This window comes from Vulpes lagopus, chromosome 2 (assembly GCF_018345385.1).
Source record: "Vulpes lagopus strain Blue_001 chromosome 2, ASM1834538v1, whole genome shotgun sequence".
In the NCBI taxonomy this organism is placed as follows: Eukaryota; Metazoa; Chordata; class Mammalia; order Carnivora; family Canidae; genus Vulpes; species Vulpes lagopus.
The window spans coordinates 142779848-142792377 of record NC_054825.1 but is presented as its reverse complement, the minus strand read 5'-3'; positions in this window follow the sequence as shown (position 1 = coordinate 142792377).

Sequence of the window (12530 nt, the reverse complement as noted above, 5' to 3'; positions counted from 1 at the left end):
GAGAAGCAGGTTCCATGCAGGGAGCTCGACGTGGGACTCGATCCCCTGTCTCCAGGATCACGCCCTGGGCTGAAGGCAGCACTAAACCACTGAGCCACCTGGGCTGCCCAGTATTTCTATTTTTAAAGAAATGTTTTTGAGGAAACTTCATACTGTTTACCATAGTGGTTGCACCAACTGACATTCCCATGAACAATACACAAGGGTTCCCTTTTCTCCACATCCTCACCAGTATTTGCTATTTCTTCTTTCTGAGAGTGGCCATTGTGATGAAGTGTGAGATGATTGCTCATTGTGGTTTTGATTTACATTTTCCTGATGATTAGTGATGTCAAGCGAGCATCCTTTCACGTGTCACTTGGCCACCTATATGTCATCTTTGGAAAAATGTCTATTCAAACCCTCTACCCGTTTTTAATCAGATTTTTTGTTTAAAAATATAAAATCTTATCAAAACATTAAGGAAAATGGACATATAGAGGAGAAAGATAAACAGAGAGAGATAACCGTGTTCATGCTGGGAAAGTTTCAATATTCTAAGCTTACAGTCTTACAGAAAGTTTCCCATAAATTTGTGTGGCTCACCTTTTTGCATATAACCTTATTTTCTGGACCAGGTAAATTTTGTGGCTAAAGAGCCAACTAAATGATTATATTCCCATCTGAATGAGTCATAACTCAGATTACCTTCTCAGGAGAGAAATTTAACAAAGAGCATCACCTAGTGACATATCCTAATATCTACATTTATGTCTTTAGTGCTTAGAAAAGTTTTGTTTTGTTTTTTAAGCAGACATAAATTTGTTATATTTAGTTCATTTATTATTATTATTACTAATTTAAGAATTATTTTGTCTCCGGCAGCCCTGGTGGCTCAGTGGTTTAGCGCCCCCTGCAGCCCAGGGCGTGATCCTGGAGACCCTGGATCGAGTCCCACATCGGGCTCCCTGCATGGAGCCTGCTTCTCCCTCTGCCTGTGTCTCTGCCTTTCTCTGTCTCTATGAATAAATAAATAAAATCTTTAAAAAAAAAAAAAAAGAATTATTTTGTCTCATCTAAACATTTCATTGGAACTCAACATAGATTTAATCCTGCTGTGTCACTTACTAGCTGTATGTCTTAGTACAAATTAATCTTTCGGTGCCTTGGTTTTCATTAGGTTGATAGAAGGATTAAATGTGGGCACCTGGGTGGCTCAGTAAATTAAGTATCTGCCTTCAGCTCAGGTCGTGATTCCAGGGTCCTGGGGTTGAGCCTGGCATCGGGCTTCCTGCTCAGCAAAGGACCTCTACTGTTCCCCCTGCTTATTCTCTCTCTCTCTCTGTTAAGTAAATGAAGAAAATCTTGGGGAAAAAAAAGAAGGATTAATTGCATTAATATGGGAAATGCTTAGAACCTGTAAGAACACCATACAATTGGTTTATCATTACTATTTGATTATATATAGATTAATCGGTAACAAATTAAAATTATTGATTAATAACAAAGACAGCAATTTAGCTGTTTGCCTACATTCTGCAAGTTATATATGTAAACATATATATATATATATATATATATATATATATATATATATATAAAACAGAATATATATATAAATCCCATATATAGGGACAGCAGAATAATATATATATAAATATGGGATATAAATAACATACATATATATGGAATTCTGTTACTTGCAGATCCATGCTATCTGGTTCCAGAGTGTTTTTTAACTCTGTACTATAGTACTACTCTATCACACATCAAAAGCAGTTCCAAAGGTAAATAGAGAAAACTATATTAGATGGAGGACATGAAATGGAACTTAATTTGCAACAATGAACAAAAGTTATCCTTTCAGAAATTATTTATTTATTTGTTTGTTTGTTCATGAGAGACAGAGAGAGGCAGAGACATAGGCAGAGAGAGAAGCAGGCTTCATGTAGGGAGCCTGACATGGGACTTGACCCCAGGATTTCAGAATCATGCCATAGGCCAAAGGCAGGTGCTCAACTGCTGAGCCACCCAGGTGTCCCCAGAGACAACTTTTTATCAGGTGGAGACAGACAATGAGCATTGAACAGAAGAAGCAGATTATATTAGAAGGTGAAAAGTGCAACAGGAAAAAACAAGGAATGATTTGGTGATTAGGAATCTAAAGGCTTGGATGGCATAGGGATTTGGGTGTACAAGTTGATGGCAAGTGGGCTATGATTTTTAAATAAGGTGCCCAGAGAGACACGTTGGAGAAGAACATTCCAGGCAGAGGAACTACTGCAAGATTTTGCCACATGTATTCAAGGGACAGCAAGGAAGGAAAGGAATGATTACATTGGAGAGTCATAAGATACCAGGGAGGTAGTGGATGGCCAGGTCATATGAAACCTCCTTTAAAAAAAAAAATTATTTATTCATGAGAGACACACAGAGAGAGGCAGAGAATAGGCAGAGGGAGAAGCAGGCTCCCTGTGGGGAGCCTGATGTGGGACTCAATCCTGGGACCCCAGACCTGAGCCAGAGACAGATGCTCAACCACTGAACCACCTCGGTGCCCCATTTGATTCTTTTTTTATTGATTATAACTGTCGAAATATTCCATGTTACCTCTTTCATGCATCTTTTTCTCTTTGATATATGTTCATTACAGTTATTTTGAAGTCCTTTTCCACTTTTGTTTGCTTTTATTGATTATTTTATCTTGATTATAGACACTTGTTCTTGTTTTGTACATCTAGTAATTTTTATTGTACGCTAGAAATTGTGGATGATACATCATTGAGGGTTCCTCTAAAAACCAAATTGCTCCAGATCAACTTGATCCTGTCAAAAGGAGTTTAGGCTTTGTTTCAGTTTCACATTTATTTCTAGAGTTTCTTATTCCTGTCTCTTACTCCTCAAGTATTGTCTTTATACCTGGGCATAATATTTCCTGGGTCTTAATGTGGGTAAGGCCAGACTCCAACCCTGCATGACCTCTGATATCTCTATCTGGCTCTAAGTCTTTTGGCAGCTGTTTTCTGCTAGGACTTCTTGAGTTGTGCCCTGGGGTTGTGTGGCTTTGGAGAGTAAGGAATGACCAGAGAAGCAGAAGGAGAACCCAGAAAGCATATCCTGAAAGGCAAGGGGCATGTGAATTAGTGCCAAATGTATCCTGATACTGTTCAAAACTAAGCCCTTTCAATGATAAGCTCATCAAATGTTCATCATGACTCTGTAGTGATAACAATCATTATCCATATTTTCTTTGGTTTTTGTTTTTAAAGATTTTATTTATTCATGAGAGACATAGGCAGAGGAAGAAGCAGGCTCCCTGCAGGGGAAGACTCTATCCCAAGGCACTGGGATCACAACCTGAGCCAAAGGCAGACACTCCGCCACTGAGCCACCCAGGCATCCCCAATCATTATCCATGTTAACAGATGAGAGATTAAGCTAAGTAATTTGACATACAACTGAAAAGTATTAGGTCTAGGTTGTTTTTTTTTTTAATTTGTATTTATTTATGATAGTCACAGAGAGAGAGAGGCAGAGACACAGGCAGAGGGAGAAGCAGGCTCCATGCACTGGGAGCCCGACATGGGATTCGATCCCAGATCTCCAGGATCGCGCTCTGGGCCAAAGGCAGGCACCAAACCGCTGCACCACCCAGGGATCCCTAGGTCTAGGTTTTGAACCTATACAGTCATCTGATCCCAGAACCCACTCTGCATATTTAGTATGCATGAGAATAGTATGTCAGGGATCCCTGGGTGGCGCAGCGGTTTGGCGCCTGCCTTTGGCCCAGGGCGCGATCCTGGAGACCCGGGATCGAATCCCACATCAGGCTCCCGGTGCATGGAGCCTGCTTCTCCCTCCGCCTGTGTCTCTGCCTCTCTCTCTCTGTGACTATCATAAATAAAAAAAAAAAAAAAAAAAAAAAAAAGAGAATAGTATGTCAGTTGCTGACAGGATAACTCCACTGTTTTCCATCCTGTTATTATTCCAGGACTCTGCTGATAAAACTCTAGAACCACTAGATCTGAGGCATCATTGGAGAGTGCTCATTGCATTCTCCTTGAATTCACATCACTTTGTTTATAATCCCTTCCATGACTGTGGTTTTCTACCTCTGAGTCCTAATTTCTGTAATATTTCTGAGTAGGTGATGTCTCTTTATTTCGAGATCGACTTGCATAATGGAAAGAATATAGGTGTTTGCAAGCAGTTCTGAATATATCCAGTAGGTTATATTGGGAAGGTCAGTTGCAGTGATTATCTTTTAATACATTAATAATTATTAGGAGAAGAAAAAGTTGTATGTACTTGGTACGAATGGTTTTCTTTTATCATGTAAGATAGATGGCAGTTTTCTGAGTAAGCATTCTTCAGTTTTCAGGTGACTAAGCTAAGCTCAGAGGTTAAGTAACTTGCCACAGTCAGAAAGATAATAAGTAATAAACCTAAGATTCAAACCAAGTCTGTATGGCTCCAAAGCCTGTATTATTTCAACCACATTTGTGCAAAATTACCCATGTTCCATGTTCCTAAATGTTTTTTTTTTTCTTTAAGTGAATTTGTAACAACATCAACGTGAACACACCTCTCTCTATTCCTTCTTACTGTCTTCCTCTTTCTAGGTCTTTTCCTTCCCTTGTAACATTAGTTGCAATGATTGCCCTCAAAAGCTACATTTTTTTTTTTAAAAAAAAGAGAGTTTATAAATATCCTCCATATAACTTGTGTCATAGAATTTTGTCACTCACGGGGGGCACCTGGTTGGCTCAGTCAGTTAAGCATCTGCCTTCTGCTCAGGTCATGATCCCAGAGTCCTGGGATCAAGTAAGTCCCATATCCAGGTTCCTGCTCAGCGGGGAATCTGTTTTTCTCTTTCTCTCTCTCTCTCTCTCAAATAAATAAATAAATAAATAAATAAAATGTTTCAAAAAAACAATTTTGTCACTCATGATGTTCTAATTTGTGTGTAATATTGAATGTTGCAAGACCATTTTCCACAGTTTTTACTGGCAACCCTTATGTAGTCACGGGAATATGTTGGAATTACATACTTAGCTCTATAGTGAGTCCCACAATTCCGTCAGTAATTATACAGATGGAAATAATTATGCATTCCCAAATCTCTTACATAAGACTTTTTAAGAAATTAAAGTACCAGGCTTTCAAGAGATATTACTACGTAAAATTACACATGAAGTTGCACCTTTTATTTCTACACATGCTTAAAAATGAAAAAATTTTTATAATCTTAAAAATGGTTCGTTTAAAAGGAAAAATGTGCATTATCATAAAATGTATAGTTGGTACTTGTGTTCATATGGAAGATTTATTTATTTATTTTTAAGATTTTATTTATGTATTTATTTTTAAGATTTTATTTATTTATTCACAAGAGATATGGAGAGAGACAGGGAGAGGGAGAAGCAGGCTCCATGCAGGGAGCCTGAGGTGGGACTTAATCCCAGGACTCCAGGATCACGCCCTGGGCTGAAGGCAGCGCTAAACTGCTGAGCCACCGGAGTTGCCTTCATATAGAAGATTTAAGGGGCACTTGGGTGACTCAGTTGGCTAAGTGTTGGACTCTTGGTTTTAGCTCGGGTTGTGATCTCACTCATGGTTGTTAGATCAAACCCCATGTCAGACTCTGTGCTCAGCTGGGAGCCTGCTTAAGATTCTGTTGCTCCCTCTCCCTCTACCCCTTCCCCCTACTTATGTGTGTGTGTGCTCTCTCTCTCTCTCTCTAAAAAAAAAAAAAAAAAAAAGGAAGATTTAAATATATATATTGGCTATGAAAATACAGTAGTACCTAAGTGTTCAGAAGTGGACTGATACAATATTTTCTCAAAAATTGGTTTAGAAATTTCTGTAACCTTTAGAAATATTAATTTGAAGTATATAAATTAAATTTTATTATTAAATATTTAGATGTGTATTATTAAATACTACTTACATTTTTTCATTATTCTTTAAAGGTTTTGCTTTTTTTGTTTTTTTTTTTTAGTTTTAAGTAATCTCTACACCCAATGTGGAGCTTGAACTTACAAATCTTGGTATCAAGAGTCACATATTCTACCAACTAAGCCAGCCAGGCACCCCAAGTTTTTCTTCAGTGTCTGAAAGCAAATCAAGGGGCCACTTGGGTGGCTCAGTGATTGTCTGCCTTTGGCTCAGGTCATGATCCTGGAGTCCTGGGATCGAGTTCCACATCGGGCTCTGCATAGGGAACCTGCTTATCCCTCTGCCTGTGTCTTGGCCTCTCTTTCTGTGTCTCTCATGAATAAATAAATAAAATCTTTAAAAAAATAAAGCAAATCAAATGTCTTTGAACTTAACATTAACAAAATTATAATTAACCTTTTAAAAAGTAACATTGTCCATTGATGAACCTGACATATGGTGAGCAAAAGAATCCAAACAAAATGATATGTATTTTATGATTCTGTTGATACATAAGTTTAAAAATAATTAAAACTAATTTTTCATGATAGACATAATGAAAAACGATAGGAGAGTGGTTACTTTTGGGGGTGTGGTATTAATGAGGAAAGGGCACGAGAGAAACTTCTGGAGTGCTAGAATCATCTGATCTTGATCTAGGTGATGGTTGCACTAAGGCATAGAAATATAAAAGTCAAAAGTATTTGGGTGGCGGGTAAGTGTCTGACTCCAGCTCAGGTCATGATCCAGGGATCGAGCCCTGTGTCAGGTTCTCCGCTCAGTGGTGAGTCTACTTGTCCTTCTTCCTCTGCCCCTTCTCCTGCTCAAGCTCTCTCTTTCTCAAATAAATAAATAAAATCTCAAAAGAAAGAGAAAGAAAGAAAGAAAGAAAGAAAGAAAGAAAGAAAGAAAGAAAGAAAGAAAAAGAAAGAAAGAAAGAAAAAGAAAGAAAGAAAGAAAATTCAACACTTGGGTTTTGTTCACTTTATTGTATGTAACTGTTACCGGAATTTGAAAATAATTATAACACTAAATTAAAGGCACTTAACAGAATACTGTTGTCAAAACCATGCCTTGAAATAAAGCAACATAAATGTTTACTTCAGGAGAGTAGGAGGTAGAGTGACTTAGAGACAGAAGGATGTTTACATCCTAACCTTGCCTGTTACTCGTTGTAGGACCCTGGACCAGTTTCCTTACATTTGTGAAATTCCCTTGTGTGTACCTTACCTATTTGTAAAGTGAGGATAGTGACTTCTACAGTGTAAGATTTTTGGAAGTGTTAAATATAGTATCTATGAAGCTCTTGGCTATAGTAGGTGCTCCATTCATGATGTTTATAAATATTATGTTATAAATTTTGGTTTTGACATTTCCTTTCAAATTATCCTACTGGGGTAAGAACTAGGTAAAGTGGAAATTCTTGGGTTAGGAAAAAGAAAAAAAAACAAAATTCTACTGACATTGAAAGAGAAGAAGCAGACTTCTTGAAAGCTTTTGTATAAGAAATGTCAGAACTAAAAAAAAAAAAAAAAAGGAAATGTCAGAACTGCTATTTGCTATTTTTAGTACTTGAGAGGCATAGACCCTTCAGTGATAACATACACAAATGTGAGTGCAATAAACAAGCTTTAGAAACAATATTTATTTTTTTAAATATTTTATTTATTTATTCATAGAGACACACAGAGAAAAGAGAGAGAGAGAAAGAGAGGCAGAGACGCAGGCAGAGGGAGAAGCAGGCTCTATGCAGGGAGCCTGACATGGGACTTGATCCCGGGTCTCCAGGATCACACCCCAGGCTGCAGGCAGCACTAAACCACTGCGCCACCGGAGCTGCCCTAGAAACAATATTTCTGACAGTAAATAACTTTACAAACTGCCTTTCATTCCTTTGTTAAGGCAGAGTAATGGCATAATGCCACATACAGAGAAATTCTGAGAAACTTCAATAGATCAAATGATCCAAAATTTTCTATTTTAAAATTACATAATGAATGAAGAAGAGAGAGTTACTTATGAAAGCATATGCCATTACCCTGAACTTTTCTTTAAATTATAAATTTGCATGTTTACATTACAAATACAAGTTTTTATGTAATTGTGGCCCGATTTATTCCACTTTATATTTTAATCTAGTCACAAATTTATTTGTTGAAAATATTTTCTTTAATCTGTAAAAGAGTATTTTCCTTGAAAAAATATGGTAACACGGGGAACAATGACCTAAATGACCAATATAGGAAATGAATTGGCCCTGGGGAAACTGCCAGGACCAGGTGAGGTTAGGAAGGATGGTCTCTTACCGGATGAAAGTGACGTCCCTTAGCAGAGGATATTACAGCATGTCCGCAAAGTCAGGAAGCACAAGATAAACCGACTTTTAAACTATGTTATTTACACTTTCAAATAGTATACTCAGTATGTGTTCTGGTGAAGTTTGCTAAAGCAATAGGTCCAATTGTTATTCTGGAAAAAAAAATATAATGAATACACTACAGAGTGTCCAGAACATCTGGTAACACAGGAAGAATAGTGTATTTATTATGCGTCACCCACAAGCATACTGAACATACTATTTGGAAGTGCAACTGAACAGTTAGACACTGTTTAAAAATAAGTTTCTCCTATGTTTCTCGCCTTTGCAACACTTGTGGCTGCCAGCTGAACAAGGCAGGTGCAGAGCGAGTGGCTGCCAGTGGACAGTGACAAAAACAAGACTTACTGAAACAGACAAGTGTTTCTTATAAATAATTTGGAAACGATTTTGGAACCCATTTCTTGGCAATGAAAACAGTACATTTCAGATCCGATTAAGTGATTGATTTATACGTGGGAAGTCCTCAATCGGTAATTCCAGAAATACTTAAATGATGCTGTGCCACTGTCGGTAAAGTTGAGAGGATATCCTACAGAAAAATGAAAATCCCAGAGGAAAGAAGCTCCCTGGGGGTATGCTGTCTCTGCACGGTCATGGTCATTAGCACTGTAGAACGGTAGAGACACACTGGTTACAACTGCAATGGGCCCTGGGGTGGATAGATTGAAGACAAAACAGGATTCCACGAACTGGCTCCCTTATTTGTTTGGACAGACATCCAACCAGTCAACTTTTCTGTATTTTTCCAGTCATATGACTTCCTCTTTTCCTGTGATCCACTTGTCAAAAACATTTTGCCTACATGTGGAACAAGCCTGTAGTCCAAAAATCAGTCCTGTTCTTCCCAGCTGTAAACTGACTGTGGAGAGGACTACACACACCATGGAATTGACTTTAAAGTAGTATTTTTGCTTTTTTTTTTTTTTTTCAATGCTTCATTGGGTGGCAAAAACATTTTGAGGGACTTTCAACTCTGGGGCCGCTGACCCCACCATTATGCATGAAGCCCATGAATCCATAGGTGCACTCAGCACTGTCAGTATAATAATGTCTTGCATACCCATCTACTATTTTTGTATGTCGTAGATGTGACTAGTTAATGCAAATTCAAATTATTACTGAGTTCACAGTATTCCTTGAATGATCTATTTCCTTGATTTATACTAAAGGTTCAATTAGAATATGTAAGACTGTCACTGTTTTTGCTGTTAAAAAGGAATTCTCGGCCTGGGAATGGTTGGGAACCACTGATAAAAACTATAGCCTCATTGTGCTGTAAACTCTGTTAAATTCTATGAAAGTTTTTTTCTACAACGTAATGATAATTTTGTCTCTGTACTTTTTGCATGCTTTTTTGAGGTATAATTTACATACCATAAAATTCACCCATTTTAAGTGTAAAATTTATGATTTGGTAAATTTACAGTGTTGTGCAATTATCACCACAGTCCAATTTTAGTATGTTCCCATCACCTCAAAAAGATCTGTCATGGACAGTTTTAGTCGTTTCCCCATATTCCCACCCCCAGCCTCAGGCAACTAATGTCCTTTCTGTATCTATAAAGTTGCCTGTTATGAACTTTCCATGTAAGTGAAATCATCAAATATGTAGTTGTGGGCACCTGGGTGGCTCAGTGGTTGAGCCTCTGCTTTTGGCTCAGGTTGTGATCCCGGGGTCCTGGGATTGGGTCCTGCATCAGGCTCCCCAAAGGGAGCCTGCTTCTCCCTCTGCCTATGTCTCTGCCTCTCTCCCTGTGTCTCTCATGAATAAATAAATAATCTTAAAAAAATAAAAATGAAAAAAAAAAGCTGTTATGTCTGGCTTCTTTCATTTAACATAACATTTTTGACATATATCCATGTTGTAACATGAATCAGGAGTTCATCATTCTCTCTCTCTTTGTGCTAAATAGCACCCCATTGTATGGACATACTCATTTTGTTTATGCATTTACAGTTCTACAGTATAGCCATTATGAATAATCCTGTTGTGAACATTTATGTGTCTTTGTGTGAACATATGTTTTCATTTTTCTTGGTTATATACATACCTAGGAGACAGCTCTCTGGATCATCTGGTAAATTGATGCTTAATTTTTGAGAAACTACCAAACTGTTTTTCAAAGCAGCCACACCAATGTACAGTCCTCCCATCAATGCTGAGGCTTTCACATTGGGGAGGTTCCACATCCTCACCAACATTTGTAATTGTCAATCCATTTTGATTATCACCATTCTAGTGGGTGTAGAATCTTTTTTTTTTAACTACTTATTTATTTATTCATGAGAAACACAGAGAGGAGAGAGAGAGAGGCAGAGACACAGGCAGAGGGAGAAGCAGGCTCCTCACAGGGAGTCTGACATGGGACTCGATCCTGGGTCCCCAGAATTAGGCCCTGGGCTGAAGGTGACACTAAACCACCGAGCCACCCGGGCTGCCCTGAGTGTAGACTCTTTAATGTGGTTTTAATTTGTGTGTTCCTAATGACTATTGATATTGATTCAGCATCTTTTCATGTGCTTATCTGCCGGTTGTATATCGTCTTTGGTGAAATGTTTATTCAGATATTTTGCCTGTTTTTTTTTTTTTAATTTTTTAACTTTTCTTTTTTTTTTTTTTTTTTTCAGTAATCTCTATACCCAACATGGGGCTTGAGCTCAAAGACCCCAAGATCAAGAGTCACATGCTCTACTGACTGAGCCAGACAAGCACCTCTATTTTGCCTATTTTAAAAATTGGTTTGGGGTACCTGTCTGACTCAGTTGGTAGAGCACGTGACTCTTAATCTCAGGGTAGTGAGCTCAAGCCCCACATTGGATGTGGAACCTACTTTTAAAAATGAGTTGTTTTCTTATTATTGAGTTGTAAGATTTCTTTGTATATATTTTGTATATAAATCCTTTATTAGATATAATGTGGAAATGTTTTTCTGCCAGTCTCTGGCTTGCATCAGTTATTCTTTATAGAAAACATTTTTTATTTTTATTTTTTAAAGATTTATTTATTTATTTATGCTAGACATGGGGGGGGGCAGAGACACAGGAGGAGGGAGAAGCAGGCTCCATGCCGGGAGCCCGACGCAGGACTCGATCCTGGGACTCCAGGATCGTGCCCTGGGCCAAAGGCAGGCGCTAAACCGCGGAGCCACCCAGGGATCCCCAACATTTTTTAATATCTTATATGCAAATGACCTACACCTACAGGCTCTGGTTGATGCAATTTCTTTTCTTTCTTTTCATTTGTTAGAATGAATTCATTCTGGCTTGAATCTTTTTTTTTTTTTTTTTTTTAAAGATTTTGTTTGTTCGGGGCACCTGGTGGCTCAGTGGTTGAGCGTCTGCCTTTGGTTCAGGTCCTGATCCCAGGGTCCTGGGATTGAGTCCTGCATCAGGCTCCCTAAAGGGAGCCTGCTTCTCCCTCTGCCTATGTCTCTGCCTCTCTCTGTGTCTCTCATGAATAAATAAAAACTTAGAAAAAAAAGATTTTGTTTGTTTATATTTTAAGTAAACTGTATGCCCAATGTGGGGCTCAAACCAACAACACTAAGATCAAAAGTCACATGGTCTGCTGACTGAGCCGACCAGACTTGCCCACTCCTGCTTGAATCTTAAGCTGGAAATACTTTTTCCACCACCCAAAAGTGTAGACACAATGAGGATCGCTGTATAATGCCATTAAACCCCACCCCTCCAAACAGCATCAGCTGAGATTAATGTTTACTCAACAATATAATATTGGGCAGTGGTCCCCAAGACCTAGGTTACCTTAGAATCTCCTGCAATGTGTAGTTAAAATACTGATCTTCTAGCCCCTTGGACAAAGCTCTCCTACCATGCTGAGTTCAGGGGGCCAGGAAGATGGCCCAGAATGGCTCTGCAGGCCAACATCCAAGCTGTCGGTGTATTGAGTCATTACAGCGTGGTTAGCACAGCTGGGAGGATGGGGTCACCCCTCTGGACAGCCTGGGAGGTACTATGGACCCTTGGGCACAGAGCTGTTTGAACCTCAGGTTTGGGCCATAACTGGTAGGGATAAAGCAGCCAGATTTGGAAACATTCTTTTGTAAGGGGTAAATATTTAGGAGCCATAGGGAAATGCAGCAAGCCGGATTAATCCTGTGTTCTGAGAGAGATGTAGGAGAAACAAACTATTGGCCAAGAGGTCTCCTGACTGGCTGACTTGGGCCATCTGCCCTGAAACAGCTCAGCCTTTAGGGGGCAGTTGAGGGAGGAG